Here is a 17,161-nt window from a genome sequence, read left to right as displayed (position 1 = left end):
AATGTCTTATAAAAGGAAGTGTGTTCAATAAGAGACAACAGTTCCAGGCATGGGAATCAGTGAGCCAGACCTGATCCATAGCCTCAACTCTATCATGCCCACCTCTGTGCCCTTGGGCAAGTTACTTACCTGTATAAACCTCAGTTTCCTCATTTTGGATAAAGAGGCACATAATGATTCTTACCTTGTAGAAATGTTATTGATTATTTAGCTAACTAATCCATGAAGTCAGTTAGTAATTAATATTGTTATTATTAAAAATACATTCCAAATTACTAGTTCAGAGATTAATCATAGCTGAACATAAGACTCAAAATGTTAAGTCATCATATTATCAAAGTATTTTATTTTAGACCTGGAAATGACCTTAAATATCCAATCATTTTCTTTAAGATATGAGGAAATTGGGAAACAGACAGCAAGATTCAGAATGTTGTCACTAATAAAGTTCTCATTTCCATATCCCAAATGCAGATTTTTGTCCTAAACTTAATAATCGCATTTTGAAGGGTTTCATTCAATTAATTCACATCTCCATCCAGTCACCCATCCATCCATCCATCCATCCATCCATCCATCCATCCATCCATCCACTCCTTTGAAAAATATTTATTGTAGAGTATCTGCTATGTTTTAATCTCCCTCCTGAGTTCTGGGAATTTGCAAAATAGTCATAGTCTCTATCTTCATGGTACTTTAATTCTACTTCCTTCTGCTGTTTTTTTTTTTTTTTTATGTCACCCTAAGTTTCCGCTTCTGTAATTAGAAAATGAATTAATGTCCCTCTGCATATAAAAAGTAGTCCTTTTAAAGAGATGTAAGCAGAAGCAGATTTTGAGGAAAGAAAGTTCTCATTGACAGAAGTGGATCTCATAAACTGTTTTTATCAAAATGTCTCTTAGAAGCCTTTAGGTAAACACATTCTTCATGTAAACTTAGGGAAGCAACTTTTTTTTTAAAATCTGTTTATCATCTCCTGCTTTTGGATTTCTCACTCTCCCCTTAGTACAGTTAAGTATGCACTAGAACCTCGAGCACATGTACACACCTGAAAAAATTGTGTATATTTTAATGGACTGTAAACGACACATGAGCAGTTGCTGTGTTTTATACCATTTTTGGAATCTTAGTACTTGATAGGTGCTCAATAAATGTATTGTCAATAACAATAAAATGTCAATGAATAATTAAAAACTCTTCTGGAATATGATTAATTAATGATATTGTTAACAGCTGAAACTGTCGGCTTTTTGCATATTACCTTTGCTTTTCTCTAAGCTAAGCATTGCTTTTGGATTAGTTAGCAGGTGGGGTAAGTACGACCTGATTGGCAGTTGATAATAATCAATGAAATTAAAGGGAAGTTGTCCCTCTCATCATTTATATCTCAAAGTGCTCCATTTATGACAATGCTAAACTCACCCAGAGAACTTTGTGACATATTAAAACTCTAGCTATTTGGAAACTCAAAATATTCAAGGTAAAATAAATAAGAAGCTACATGGAAATTTTAGCTATGTGGAAATCATTAAGGAGAGAACTGCTGAAGTATTGGAAAAAGTCAACCAGCCTGAATAGCTCCTGACCAGCCTGGCTTGATATAGTGCTGGGTGACCAGTGCTGTCCATAATGGAGACTCTGATCTAGAGTATAACACAACTACGTTTGCAGTAGAATTTTCCTAACATTGACATAGCACTTCATCCAATCCTCCCCATAATGCTGGGAAATCAAACACATTTCAAACTCGGTGAAATATTTCACCAGTATTAACGAGCAAACTAAACCTTGGAAAAGTTGAGTATAATTGTTTAACATTACTTGATCAATAACCAGTAACGTTTAAGTGAAGACTCATTTTAAATCATGCTTTTTGACCAAAAGTCCAGTTCTGTTTTCATGAAATCACAAATGCATCAGTGCATGTGATGAATTCCTTCTCAGCATGGGATATGTTGCCTCCCAAAAATTGGTTTATAATTTAAACAGAAAGGGAAACCTAACACACAAAAAATGAGAGAATAAAAAGTGATTGTTATAAAAATAAGTGTTATCTAGACTGGTAAGATAACTCTTTATGGAAGATAAAGATCTTGAAATGAGTCTTCAGGCATAGAGAGAATTTCAACTAAGTAAAGAGCAAAGGGAATGACACTCACCCTGAAGGTTCGGCAAGAGCAAATGTGTGTATATCTAGGGCTGCCATTCAGAGAATCCACAAGTTATCCATTAGATGGACTGTGAAACCATTCCCCCCACCCCACAAAAAAAAAGGACAAGTAAAAAGCAAGAGAATGTGCTTTTACCTTTAGCTTTAAGAACTAACAATAGCACTATTTTGATATTTTGGGACACAAAGTATTAAAGATTGTTTTAATGACTGATCTTAGACTCACTGAGCCTAGCATAACAAAAGCTAGTTTATTAGACAAAGAATTGGGAGTTCTTAAATGCTTTTTCTAGGTTCTCTCATTTCTCACTGAGTATAATTCATTTATCAATGCCACAAACAAATAAAGAAACAAATAACCCACAGTTGTTCTTGGTTTTGCAAAGAAGAATCAATTTGTATACCAGCTGATCCTCTTAAAACACAGCAGAATATTTAGGCACCAAGTTTTCTTCCTGCCTTCATATCTTCTCAACTTCATCTTTCCAGCAAATCCATCAAATAGTTCAAACCAAAAATGTTGGCATTATTCTTGACTTTTTTTTCCCTTACAGTCCACATTCAATACCTCAATGGGTCCTGTTGTCCCTACCTTCAAAATGTATGTAGGATCAGGCTACTTCTTGTCACCACCACTGCTACCACCTTAGCCCATTTAATCTGCATTAATTCAATCATTTCTTACCCACTTTCCCTGCTCCGTCCGTTCCTCTTTACTCTGTTCTCAACAAAGGAGCCAAAGTCATTTTGTCTAAAGGGAAATTTGTTCATTTCACTCATAAACTAAAAGCCCATTAGTAGCTTCCTATTTCATTCAGAGTGAATATCTAATTACTTACCAATAGCTTTCTACATGACCTGCCCCTCATTACCACTGCAACCTCATTTCTTACCACTTGCTCCCTCCATTGCCATAATTTCAATACAACTTTTTACCTGCTACAGAGTTATCTAGGTATCTTCTACCTGGAGTTCTCTTCCCCTGAAATCTACATGGCTGACTCTCACACCATTTTTGGGTCTTTACTAAAATATATTCTCAATGAGAACTTCCTAATAATGATACCTAAACTTGTAATCCACCACATACACCTTCTATCTTCTTCCTTGTGCTTTTTCCCCCCTTCTTTTCACACATTACTATCTAATATACTATATATTTTGCTTATTACTTATTATTCTGATCCCATGATAAGAATGTAAAACACTATGAGAATAGAATGTCTTTCTTATTCACTGTTTTTTATCTAGTACCTAGAACTGTACCTGGAACATAAAAAACACTATAAATATTTGTCCAAAGAGTGAGTCAATAACTTTTTAAGAGTGTGTGGTAGATTAATCAGGTTTATATCCCACTCAGTTAACCCCATGGTTTCCCTCTATGGCAGGTTATGTTTTCCAAAGATGATAACACCAATATCTCCTAAATCACATGTCCTTTTATAATATAATATTTTGACTTCTCCATCAAGAGGCAGAGTGGGCTCATAACTGTTTCCGCTAGTAGGGTCAAGATAAAACTGATGACCTGACAATCCTTTGCTAACACCTCAGAAAGATTAACAATGATACTTCATAAACCCTTTCACACAGATGAAAGTCATTCTAAGTACTCAAGGCCATGCCTCCCAAAACTTTTCAGTTAAATATTAGGTCTCCTAAGACTCTTGAGGGCGTTTTTCCATAGCAGCCTGACAGGGGGCTTCTTTACTTGACAGATCCTCGGAATTAGAGAAAACTAGAGAAACTTTAGGAATCTAACTTAACGAATCATATTCAAGGAGCCTCATCCACACCTGGACCTTATTTAAATAATGAACTGTTGGTCTTTAAGTTGATATCATAATAGAGGTTTTGCGGGGAGGTGGGAGTGTATTTTGCGTATAAAAGGAATGTAAATTGGTGAGGCTAAAATGCGGATTACAGCAGACTGTATTTTTTTTAAGATGACTGCAACAGTATCTCCTGCCCCACACAATTTCTACAACATGGTTTTGACATTCTATTGAATGGAGGCTAGTTCTTGTCTTTTTCAATCTAAGTGGGCTTGTATTGCCTTGATTAATTAAGTATGATGGAATTGGTGCTGTATGACTTCTAAAGACATGTTATAACAGGCAATGCAGCTTCTGTCATGGAGTCCTGGGCTTGGAGCCCTGAACTACCCCATAAGAAGTCTGAGTGCCTTGTGACCACTATACTATGTGGAAGCCAAACTACATGGAGAGGCCATCTGGAGGCTACCCATTCAGGACTACTCATCTTTGAACCTCCACAACCCAGGTCCCAGACATGTGAATGAATGAGCCTTCAGATGATTCTAGCCTCCAGCTGCCAAGCTACTCCTAAGCTTCAAGTCTTCCTAAAAACAGTAAAGGATAGCGACTGCATTCTTGTCTAAATTCCTGATTCCCAGAATCTGTGAGAAAAATAGATTGTTTTTAGCCATTATGTTTTGGAATATATTATTATTCATAATAGTAACTGGAGTAAATCTCCTTGTGATACATTTTGCAGCTTCTTCCAACAATAAGTGGAGTCCATCTTCCACCACTTAAATCTAGGCCAAGAATGAGACAAAAGCGAAAGTATGCCTGTTCTGAGCCTAGGCCTGAAGAGACCTTGTGCACTTGTGCTCTTGCCTCCTCCTTGAGCTTGGGCTAGGCTAATGGAGAATTATTGACTTACACATGCTTATGGCTAATTAGTCATGTGAAAGAGATCTGCCTGGATTATCGGAGGTACCTACTTAATCTGCAGCTGACCACAGGTGTATGACTGAGTGAGCCCATCTAAGACCACAAAACAACAACAACAACAAAAAACACTCAGATGACTTATAGACTCATGCAAAATAATAAATGCTTACTATTTTAAGCCACTGAGATATTCTTGGGGGAAGGGGACTGGATGAGGAGGATTATTACATAACAATAGCTAAATGATACCAGGGGAGAAAGATCACAAGTGGTAAAAGATCTCCCAGGTTGTAGAACTCTTGCATATTTTGAGTGGAAAAAGCTATGGTTGGAATGTTGGAAATAAGAATCACTGTTTATTTGTGGTCAACTAGTTATTTTTGATTTTCTCATATCTATGCTTCTATGCTCATGGTATATAGGCCAAGAGGACATGCAGGAGAGTCTATTTTCTCTGTTATTCATGAATGGAATAAAATAATCATTCTCCTTCTCTCTCTACCATTCTAATTCTTATATCAAATCCAATGAACATACTTTGATTTTATAACAGCTCACTTCCTCTGTAGAATTAGACTTAACACACATAATGACATAAAGTGCTTCATGAACAGCATTACCCTACTCCTAAGCCTAGAGAGGGGAAAAAAAAAGAATAACTTTTAAAGTGTAGCTCAGAATTCAAATTTTATCAAAGCCAAATTGGAATATGGAAAAGATTTTTTAAAATTCTAAATTTAGGTGCAATGGTTTTCATGTGTGTTTGGAATCTGGCAACCCAGCTCTTCCCTTCCTACTTTAGAAAGGTTGCATATAAGAGGGAGAAGGAAGTTTTGTATAGTTGTTGATGAATCCTTTATGATACCCCTCAAATAATTATCAAATAAGAATACGTGAATGTTTATATCATCCAAATATCAGTACAAAAATAAAACATATCCTTTATAAGAGCATCTATTTTAAAATTAAGATGCATTGTTTTCCTTGAAAGACCAAACCTGAAATTTTATACATAGAAATAATCAGTAATTTCCTAATGTAGGAAGATGGCCTTTACAGACCACAAACTTTTTATCCTTAAAATATGAATGATACAAGAAAGAAAATTGAGTGTGTAAACTTTTTGACATAATTAACATAAGAATAATGCAATATAAAGATAATAATTCAGTAAGAAAATGAACACTCAGAATTTGAAATGGCCCTTTTAATCCTTTTTTAAAGATGATGTTTTATTGGAGATTTTATAAGAATTCAAGTAACCTGTAATCAAATTGCCTTCCTTGTTGCTACAAACACTATAGCTGGTTAACTATACTCAACTGATTTCCAACACATCACTGAACATAGAGCATGAAGTTGGGAAGGAATTTATAATCCAGTATAGATGACTCATGTTTTCTGGTTCTATTTTTTGAGCTCATGCCTTCTGGAGGACAAGGTTAGATTAGGCATAGAAAGCAATGGCAGTTTTGTCGAATTTGTTTTGTTGAATGTCGTATAGAGGAGATATTTGGTCTGGGACTCAGGGTTAAAGGACTGCATCTGGTGTTTGTTTTGGTCATGAAAATAAGTGAGATTGCTCTAAAAGGCAGCAGAGAGTAAGAAGAAAAAAGGAACTATAAGGAATTCCCATGTTTTAAAGGAATCAAAGAGGAATGACACAAAGGAGAAGACAGAGAATGTAATAAGGATGAATTTGTCAAAGGAGGTAAATACAAGAGAGGCTAATAGGATGAGGTATGACACAAGAAGTCCATCAAATTTGACGACTAAAACACCTTCCCAAATAAGGACATTAGCAAGGATAGCGCTGGTGGGATGGTGGGGGTGGTAGTCAATTTTGAGAGGTCCAAGATGTGAATATAATTTAGGAAACACAGTCATGGATATAGCAACTTTGTTAGGAATGATTGTATGCGAAGGGAAAGGAAGAGTCAGTGTAAGAAAGATCAAGGGCAATAGCGAAAGAAAAATGAGGGACCAGTTGAAGAACTGCAAAGTCTAAACCAGTTATTAGGATTTCTGTCTACCTTGTTCCTAGTGCAGATATATCAACTTGCATCCATGGTCCCATCCAAGTCACTGGTAAACATGTCCATTAAGAGAGACAATAAAAGGATTCTTGAAACACACTACTGAAATCCTCTTCCCAGAGGTTCCCTATCACTAGTTAAAACATCTTTGCATGTCTTATTTCAACACATTTTTTTTTTGCTCTCTGAAATTTTCTCAGTCTAACTGGGTGACCTATAGTACATTTATATCTATGTCTCCTTTGTCCTTCATTTAAATTCCCCCTCCCCGTGGGCTTCTCCACAGTTATGGAGCTCCATGGCATTCTGTGCTACTATGCTTTTTTTTCCCCCCTATCTTTATCTTTTAAACCAAGAATCATTTTACTTCCACTTTTCACATATGGCCTCACAAAAGTTCAGTTCTGTTGGGAGGGCTCATTTAGTTTCTTAGTTTAAAATCTCAAGTTAACTAAGTTTACTTGATATACCAGACAGTTATAGATGAGGCTGCAAGTTTTGCTTGTCACATCATTCCCAGTGTATTTTCCTGTAAATTAGAATTCACCTTCACCACCAATAGTCCTTACTCTATGTGGCAGCAGACAAATGACAGTATATGTAGATATTACATTTGGAAAATTTTCTCTTTCTTTCTCGGATTAGAATTTTCCTCTCCTCTCTCTCGTAACTTTTAAAAATATCACTTGGTTCTCAGATTGTATCATTAAGAGATTAATTAATTCTGATTATTTACTTAATTGTGAAAATTGGTGATATTTCTCACAGGCAATGGGACATGGAACAGGAGGAGGAACAGCAGGCAAGAACCTGGGAGCATTTCTACAGAGCAGGAGGAGGTAGGAGAGAATCAGTGTTTAAAATTTCTCTATGGTTACCTGACTAAATCAGTGTTCTCTTGAGCCCTGCACTCACTGTGAAAATATTTCTCTGGAACTGGCTAATCAAGTGCAAGTTATCAAAACCTAGTCACAACTTATCAGTTCTGAGACCATAAAAAACAGGACTCTTATCCTCATTATTTCAATGATTTACAATTACTCCACTTATCTCATTTCCAAAGCTGGCTTCTTCATAGTGTTCTATTGAAATATCTAATTTGACTAAAGACTTGCCATAAGATTCCTTGACCTTCCAACTTACTTGCTTCTTTTTTTAAAACTCAATAATGCTTACAGAATTTTTGTTATAATTATTTTTATTTTCTTTTTTCATACAATTAGAGTGACAAATATTTTTCTGGACTTGTTTTATTGAGCACTGGAGTGACATCATTTTAACAGAAGCCTCTGAGAAGTATAATTGTGTTTGAGTTAAACTAGGCAAGTTGTCTGTATTGACTGAAAGAAGGAACTTGAAAAAGGCTAAAGTTTGGAAAGACTTCTGAATAATTAAAAGGAATGAATGCTAAGCCAAGTACCATATTCTTACTTGTACAGTCTATAGAAATTGAGAGTGGGAAACAGATGGAAGTTGAGGTATAGACTCAATATCACTGGGATGTCAGATCAGAAATTATTTTTGGAAGTGTAAAAGGAGCTTTGTGTGTAGGAGGAGCTAAAGAGCTGGGATACAAATCTTGGGAGGTACCAGACAAAGAATGAAAAATTATGTCTTGAGTGGTAAGTAGGGCTTACCTGCTTTGTGAAAGAGATATATGATATTTTCCTAAGTACTGATTACACATATCAAATCCTGTATCTTTTGCATTTTTAAATTTGAGCACCAACCCCAATGAGTTATAACTATTTTCTAGCAAGAACAGGGAGTTTTACATGACTTTTATTTTCAGTTATGCCTTTCCTTCCTTCCACCCTGGTGTTCTAGAGGTATCACATTTATCTAGATATAATTCTCATGTGAATTATAAGATTCTAGAGATCATGAAATAGATGGAACAGCTAAATGGGTAGGCAAAATAATGAAAGGATTATACCAGACTTAAGGACTAGTCTAAGATTGAATGCAAGAAAAGCTGCTATATGTGCATGCTTGACAGGACTCGTAGGGCTCATTCAATCTTGGGGAGGAACAAAAGGCTGGCAGGTGAAAGAGAGAAGCAAACACTGTAAGGCCAGGTGTCCAGCATTAAAGCTCGGTTGTACAGAGGATCCCAGATGGCTTAAAAGAGAGGTGCGAATGAAACGACCCAGAGAAGTCAGGAAATAGGAAAGGAAGGCAATAAGCTACGTTTAGGGTACTTGCAATTAGAAGGATTTCAATTGCTTGGCAGCTATTTGAGTGATAATGTAAGTTTGACTCATTTTTGAATAGTGGATAGATTTATTTATTTTTGAAGAAGTATTTTCTAGCCTCTTTCACCTCTATTTCTCTCCAACCCCTCCCAATTGTTTTCACTTTAAAGGAGCAGCAATATATTTAAGAACATCTAAAACTAGAATGAAAAGCATGAATTTAATTAATTATACACTAGATAATTATATGTATTACCAAAATATGATAATCTAAGATAATATTAAAAATAAGTTGTTTATATTGAAATATATATATAATCTGTGTATTATAAATAGTGTATATATTACTTAATATATATGATCATATACTGTGTATATTATATATGTACATGTTGTGTATATGTATAATATATACAGTATGTATTAGAAACTACATATTACATACAGTATACATTACATGTGTACACATATACATATATGCATGTCCAATGTATACATGTAATATATACTGTATATATTCTACATATATAGTATACATGTATATGCATATATGTACACTACATATGTACATATATAATATTTACTTTCTAATATATACTCTATATAAAAATATATTGATGAGCTGCATTAGTTTTATAGTGGAATACTGGAGGGATTTCTCTTTTTGGAAGATGTAAGCATTCTCAATAATAATATTTAGTATATAGACATATGTATATAGGTGCATATCAGTTACAAATATTTTAATACATATGAACTTGAATTTTGCTTAACAAACAATATTTTCCATGATTTTCATAAGTTATCATACTATAATTTTATGTACGGTTTCATATAATGATGGAAAAAGAGAATTTAAAAAAATGTTTAAATATACATTTAGTGAACATAATACCACTTTTCCCAAGCAATGTTTTCTTACGTCTTCTTTTCTTTTGCATTCTGATTGAGGTAAATGCTAGTCAGTGGCAAGATAAAAAAAGACATAAGTTAACTTTAATAATGGTCAAAACTAATTCAGGCATCATATAGCTATTTACTTTGTATATTTGGGAAGTTGAAGAATAGATTCCTAATCTTGAACCACACAGACATTGTTACCAGACATAAACTATTAAAGCTGTAAAGGAAAGGCAAGGTCATATATCTCAACAATGCTAATATGAATATGTATTTATTTTATATAGTCAGAAATTATCACAAAGTTCTAACTGTATTTCATATGACTTTGGGGAGACAATTTTTCATGGGTACCTTGTGCTTCTGCACATCTTAAGCGTGAAGTACTAACTTTCCTTTGTTCTGAGCTATTTGTTAAAGATTATTGTATAGCAAACATCCTTGGAAGATAGAGATAGTGTTTTCCTCCAGAGCAAAGGTCAGGCATCACCTCTGTCCCTAAGAGAGGATTCGTAAGTTCTGAGTTCTTCTTCCGTAATATAATGCATTGAGTGTGGGATTGTCACCTGGCCCCTTTAGCATGAATCTGTGGAAAATGGGGCCTAAAAAACCAGCACAAGTAAATGCAAAAAGTGCAAGTAAAATATCCTGAAAGTAAACAACCCTTTTACTGCAATACTATTTAATCATAATGGGTATATTGTAGTAATCAAATAGCAAGTGTATCAACTTTCATGTGGTACAAAACTTACACACTTGTTACAATATAATGTGTCCTAATTTTTAATACCTTAAAAAATATATATTATATATATTCTAATTTTTAGCAATGCTATGAAGTATTTAATATGAAAATCTGCTTTCATATATATATATATTTGGGGGATTTATAGTGTAGTGCCTATGAAATTTAAAATATTTTGTATTTAAATTATGAAGAAACTACTTTATATCAAGTGACAATTCAAAACATGTGAATTATAAGATATTTAGAGTATTAAAGAATCTTCAAGTAGAATTGATACAAGAGGTATCTAATGAAGTAGAAATATATATATATATATATATAGGCCTATTCTCTTTCAATAATTACTTCCTTCCTTTTTTGTTTGTTTGTTTGTTTTTTTGGTCAACATACATTTCTTGCACTAGTTGTTATTCTTTTTGCCTACTAACATATGCTCCCTTAAAAAAATAAGGTATAATTTTTTTTGAAAATTTGTGTTTTATATGGGCTTTCTGAAGAAAAATAAGTTCTTTAAGGGCCTGTATAATCAAGCCAGGATGGTGAAATTGCAGGTGGATAGGATGAAACCTATCAGCACATACTGAGAATCACACTCATTCTTGCTACAGTCCACAGGGGCTCCTTTGCTGTCTTTTGGGCTCATAATTATACAAATCATGTAAAAAATCCAAAATAATGGGAATAACAAACTGTTTGGAAACAAATACCTGGTTGCAAATCTTACTCCGAGACTTAGTAGTTGGACAAAGTTGGGAAAGCAACTGAATTGCTTTGGGGATCATTTCTCTTATTTATAAAATAGGGAAGTAATCAAACTTCCCTCTCATAGTTGTGAGGAGAATCAAATTAAATGATGTTCTTGCAGTTTCCTATAAATCATTAAGTCATATATAAACATATTATAACTAGGAAACATAAAAATGAACAAATAAATGATTTTTGGGTCAGAGTTGAATTATGTATGTATCTTCATATTTGTCAAGGTCTCTGTAAGTATAAATTGCTACATAAGTCCGAAGAATGTTTGTTAGCATCTATATATTTAATAATACTGTTATTTGGTAGTCAGCCAGTTCTGCATTAAGAAAATCCTGGTTTTATGACTTTAGAAAAAGATGTCAATGCTGATGACTCTTCACTGCTGGCTCTTGATGAAGTTACTCTACCAGGGTTAATTTTGGATAATCAATCCAGACATAGCCTAGTAAATATTGTTAAGTTCATAAGTAAATAAAAGTTTTTATAAGCAAACAGATGGGAAGAAAAAATATTCCCATAAAAACGAAAACATAGTGACTAGATATTTCTGCTTCACTATACTAAATTTCAGAGCATAGTCTGAAATATCAAGTTTTCATAGGGCAAAAATATGACTTAAGAATTCTGTGCCAAGCGAAGAGTTAACTATTTGTGAGAAGAAAAACAGAAATACATTCTCTAGTGTGTGTTTGGGAAAAAAACACTCTCTTTCCTTTATTGAAAAGAGAAGGAATTTGCATTTATTATGACAATAAATGTGAATTAAACTCTACTGTTAAAAAAGTAAAATTTTTATTTTGAGTTAAAAATAAATATATATGGAAGCAAGTTAAATGTCAGTAAGGAAGGCAGAATGCTTAAATAAACCATCACAAATTTATAAAATGTTATCTAGCTATAAAAATCACATTTTCAAGAAATATTTAATATTATTGGAAATTTTATAAAATAGTACTTAATGAAAAAAGTAGAAAACAAAACTAAATATGAATATAATTTCATTTCTGTTAAGCACTGTTAGGCATAAAAAGGCAGAGAATATAATCAGTATGTGATACCAGTAATTGATAGGTGGCATGATTATACATAATTTTAAGTTTTGCATTGATTTCAAGATAATGTTTAATTTCTAATATTCTATGATGGCCGTATTTTACTTTTATAACCAGAAAAATGAATGAAAGAAAGGGATGTAAAAGAGCCATTGACAAATCCTGAGAAAAATAAGTAAATAGGAAGAGAAGGCCTGCAGGAGACTGAGGAAAGCAAAACAAACAAACAAACAAACAAAAAAACGCAGCACTGTAGAAGGAATTATCAAGAAAGGAGACATTTTGAAGAGGAAGAAAACAGCCAACCATCTAAAATACTACTGAAATCAAACAAGATGGGGATGAATAGAACCCATTAGTAAGTCTAATTGAAAGGCTCATGGGTGAACTTTTCAACAGCAGTTCCAGGCCTTGGCCAGAATTACTTATTTGTCAGAACTTTGGCTGCTGCAACTTGCAGAGTGAATGGAGGGAGAAATCATAGTACATTATTTTGAGAAGCTTTACTTTGAAAAGAAGAAAACTTAGGGTTTGGCTAGAGGGTAATATAAAACTAAAGGTTTTTGTTGTTGTTGTCCTTTGTTTGTTTTAAGGTATGAAAAATTAGGCAAGAATTGAATAATGTTACCATAGTGGTAAAAAGCAAAGGATTTGGATTCAGATGAATCAGCATTTAATTATACAGTAGTGCCATTCTATCCAAGATTACAAACTTTTGTTAATCTGTTAATCTAAAATATAGATTTAAAGAGAATCATAAAATATAACATATTTTTAAAGGTTATTTTAACTGAAAGAATATAAAGGCACATTTATTCACCAAATTCTTATAGGCAAAGCCTTTTACTTAGTTACTTGCTCTCCTTTTTGAATAAATTACAATCACAACACATCAGTTACAATTTTCAATAGTGAATTCTGTAAAAGTGGCGTTAAGATTAAAGCCCTTAGAAGACAAAAACATTTCTTAAATTTTTAGATTTTTTTCTACACCTAATTCAACTTCAATTTATGATTTAACTTTCTCAAGACTTTTCAAAGCATTCCATTTAATTTTCCTAGAAACGTATTTTGTTTTCTTTTTTCTTTCATACATACTTAATAATTTATGGAATATTTATTTAAATGTAAAATGAAAACAAGTGAAGTGAATGAAACAACTTTGAGGGCAAATCCAACTGCTTCTTGGTAAACCTGTAATTTAACCAGTGGCATAGGCATACTCAAGACTATAGAAGGATGATTGGCCAGCTGAGAATATTGGGTGTGTGACAGCATTATTTAATGTGTTTTAGAGGAATGGAATCTTGATTTCCAGTGGGTTGGGTAAGTGGAGGTGGGTTGACATTCTACTGTGAAACTCATATTTTTACTGAAGTGAACGAACAATTGATCAAATTCCTAATTCTAAAACACACTATACATTGAAATGTATATGACAAAGAAGAAATATTTCTTATCAGAGGTCCAATAGTTAAAGAACATCATTATAACAAACTTAAATTATATACCTTAGTGATATACAATGTGAGATATTTCAAAGTATCAAGTGATTTTAAAACACTGGAACCACATTAAACAGATATTGAAATATTATTTATAAAAATATGTAAATTTATATAAATAAATTTATATAAATAAATATCAAATGGAATTTTGAATCCTTTCTTTGGCTGGAGGTTGAAGAGGTATAATTTCAGCAGTAATCTTTAAAGAGAACAATTGAGTGCATATATGTTTATGCACTCAATTGGTAGCTCTTCATCTTGCATTGATCCCTTTACCATTATGTAATGAACTTCTTAGTCTTTTTTTTAATCTTAGTTGGTTTAAAGTCTGTTTTATCAGAGAATGGGATTGCAACCCTTGCTTTTTTTTTTTTTTTTTTTTTTTTTTTTTTGCTTTCCATTTTCTCGGTAAATATTTCTCCATCCCTTTATTTTGAGCCTATGTGTGTCTTTGCACGTGAGATGGGTCTCCTGAATACAGCACACTGATGGGTCTTGACTCCTTATCCAATTTGTCAGTCTATGTCTTTTAATTAGGGTATTTAGCCCATTTACATTTAAGATTAATATAGTTATGTGTGAATTTGATCCTGTCATTATGATGTTAGCTGGTAATTTTGCCCATTAGTTGATGCAGTTTCTTCATAGTGTCAATGGTCTTTATAATTCGGTATGTTTTTGCAGTGGCTGGTACTGGTTTTTCCTTTCCATATTTAGGGCTTTCTTCAGGAGCTCTTATAAGTCAGGCCTGGTAGTGACAAAATCTCTCAGCATTTGCTTGTCTCTAGAGGATTTTATTTCTCCTTCCACACTTATGAAGCTTAGTTTGGCTGGATATGAAATTCTGGGTTGAAAATTCTTTTCTTTATGAATGTTGAATATTGGCCCCAACTCTTTTCTGGCTTGTAGGGTTTCTGCAGAGACATCCACTGTTAGTCTGATGGGCTTCCCTTTGTGGGTAACCAGACCTTTCTCTCTGGCTGCCCTTAACATTTTTTCCTTCAGTTCAACCTTGGTGAATCTGATAGTTATGTGTCTTGGGATTGCACTTCTCAAGAAGTATCTTTGTGATGTTCTCTGTATTTTCTGAATTTGAATGTCAGCCTGTCTTGCTAGATGGGGGAAGTTCTGCTGGATAATATCCTTTAGAGTGTTTTCCAACTTGGTTCCATTCTCCCCATCACATCATTTATCTTCTTCTCTCAACTGGTTATTCCAGTTAGCAGTTCCTGTAACCTTTTATCAAGGTCCTTAACCTCCTTGCATTGGGTTAGAACATGCTCCTTTAGCTAGGAGGAATTTTTTTATTACCCCCTATCTGAAGTCTACTTCTGTTAGTTCATCGAACTCATCTTTGTCCAGTTTTGTTCCCTTGCTTGAGAGGAGTGGTGATCCTTTGGAGCAGAAGAGGCATTCTGGTGTTTGGAATTTTCAGCCTTTTGCAATGGCAAACAGAATCTAGCAGCAAATCAAAAAGCTTATCCACCACGATAAAGTTGGCTTCATACCTGTGATGCAAGGCTCATTTGACATATGCAAATTAATAAACATAATCCATCACATAAACAGTACCAATGAAAAAAGCCACATGATTATCTCAATAGTTGCAGAAAAGGCCTTTGATAAAATTCAACACCCCTTTCTGCTAAAAAAAAAAAAAAAAAAAAAAAAAAAAAAAAAAAAAAACTCAATAAACTATGTATTGATGGAACATATCTCAAAATAATAAAAGCTATTTATGACAAACCCACAGCCAATATCATATTGAATGGACAAAAGCTGGAAGCATTCCCTTTGAGAACTGGCACAAGGCAAGGATGCCCTCTGTCATCACTCCTATTCAACATAATATTGGAAATTCTGGCCAGGGTAATCAGGAAAGAGAAAGAAATAAAGAGTATTCAAATAGGAAGAGAGGAAGTCAAATTGTCTCTGTTTGCAGATGACATGATTCCGTATTTAGAAACCCCCACCATCTCAACCTAAAAACTCCTTAAACTGATAGGCAACTTCAGCAAATTCTCAGGATAAAAAAATCAATGTGCAAAAATCACGAGCATTCCTATACACCAGTAACAGATAAACAGAGAGCCAAATCATGAGTGAACTCCCATTCACAATTGCTAGAATAAAATACCTAGGAATACAACTTATAAGGGAAGAACCTCTTCAAGGAAAGCTATACACCATCATTCAAGGAAATGAAAGAGGACACAAACAAATGGAAAAACGTTCCATGCTCATGGATGGGAAGAGTCAATATCATGAAAATGGCCATACTGCCCAAGTAATTTATAGATTCAATGCTATCCCCATCAAGCTACCATTGACTTTTTTCACAGAATTAGAAAAAACTACTTTAAATTTCATATGGAATCAAAAAAAGAGCCCGTATACCCAAGACAAGCCTAAGCAAAAAGAACAAAGCTGGAGGCATCACACTACCTGACTTTAAACTATACTACAAAGCTACCATAACCAAATCAGCATGGTACTGGTACTAAAACAGATATATAGACCAATGGGATGGAACAGAGGCCTCAGAAATAACACCACACATCTACAACCATGTGATCTTTGCAAACCTTACAAAAACAAGAAATGGAGAAAGGATTCCCTATTTAATAAATGGTGTTGGGAAAGCTGGTTAGTCATATGCAGAAAACTGAAACTGGACCCCTTCCTTACACCTCATGCAAAAATTAACTCAAGATGAATAAAGACTTAAACTTAAGACCTAAAACCATAAATACCCTAGAAGAAAACCTAGGCAACACCATTCAGGACATAGGCATCGGCAAAGACTTCATGACTGAAACACCAAAAGCAATGACCACAAAAGTCAAAATTGATAAATGGGATCGAATTAAAGTAAAGAGCTTCTGCACAACAAAAGAAACTATCATCAGAGTGATCAGGCAACCTACAGAATGGGAGAAAATTTTTGCAATCTACCCATCTGACAAAGGACTGATATTCAGAATCTACGAAGAACTTAAACAAATTAAAAAAAAAAATCAAAAAGTGGGCAAAGGATATAAACAGATACTTCTCAAAAGAAAACATTTATGTGGCCAACATACATAGAAAA

At 33.9% G+C, this 17,161-nt stretch overlaps 1 long non-coding RNA gene across 17 annotated transcripts in view; it reads right to left on the bottom strand.

The window, feature by feature from the left end:
- Positions 1-17,161, bottom strand: part of LOC102119997 (uncharacterized) — a 166,667-nt gene that overhangs the window by 88,670 nt on the left and 60,836 nt on the right. The window lies entirely within an intron of this gene.

Source organism: Macaca fascicularis, chromosome 5, assembly GCF_037993035.2.
Source record: "Macaca fascicularis isolate 582-1 chromosome 5, T2T-MFA8v1.1".
Taxonomy (NCBI): domain Eukaryota; kingdom Metazoa; phylum Chordata; class Mammalia; order Primates; family Cercopithecidae; genus Macaca; species Macaca fascicularis.
This window is presented reverse-complemented; position numbering and strand designations above follow the sequence as displayed.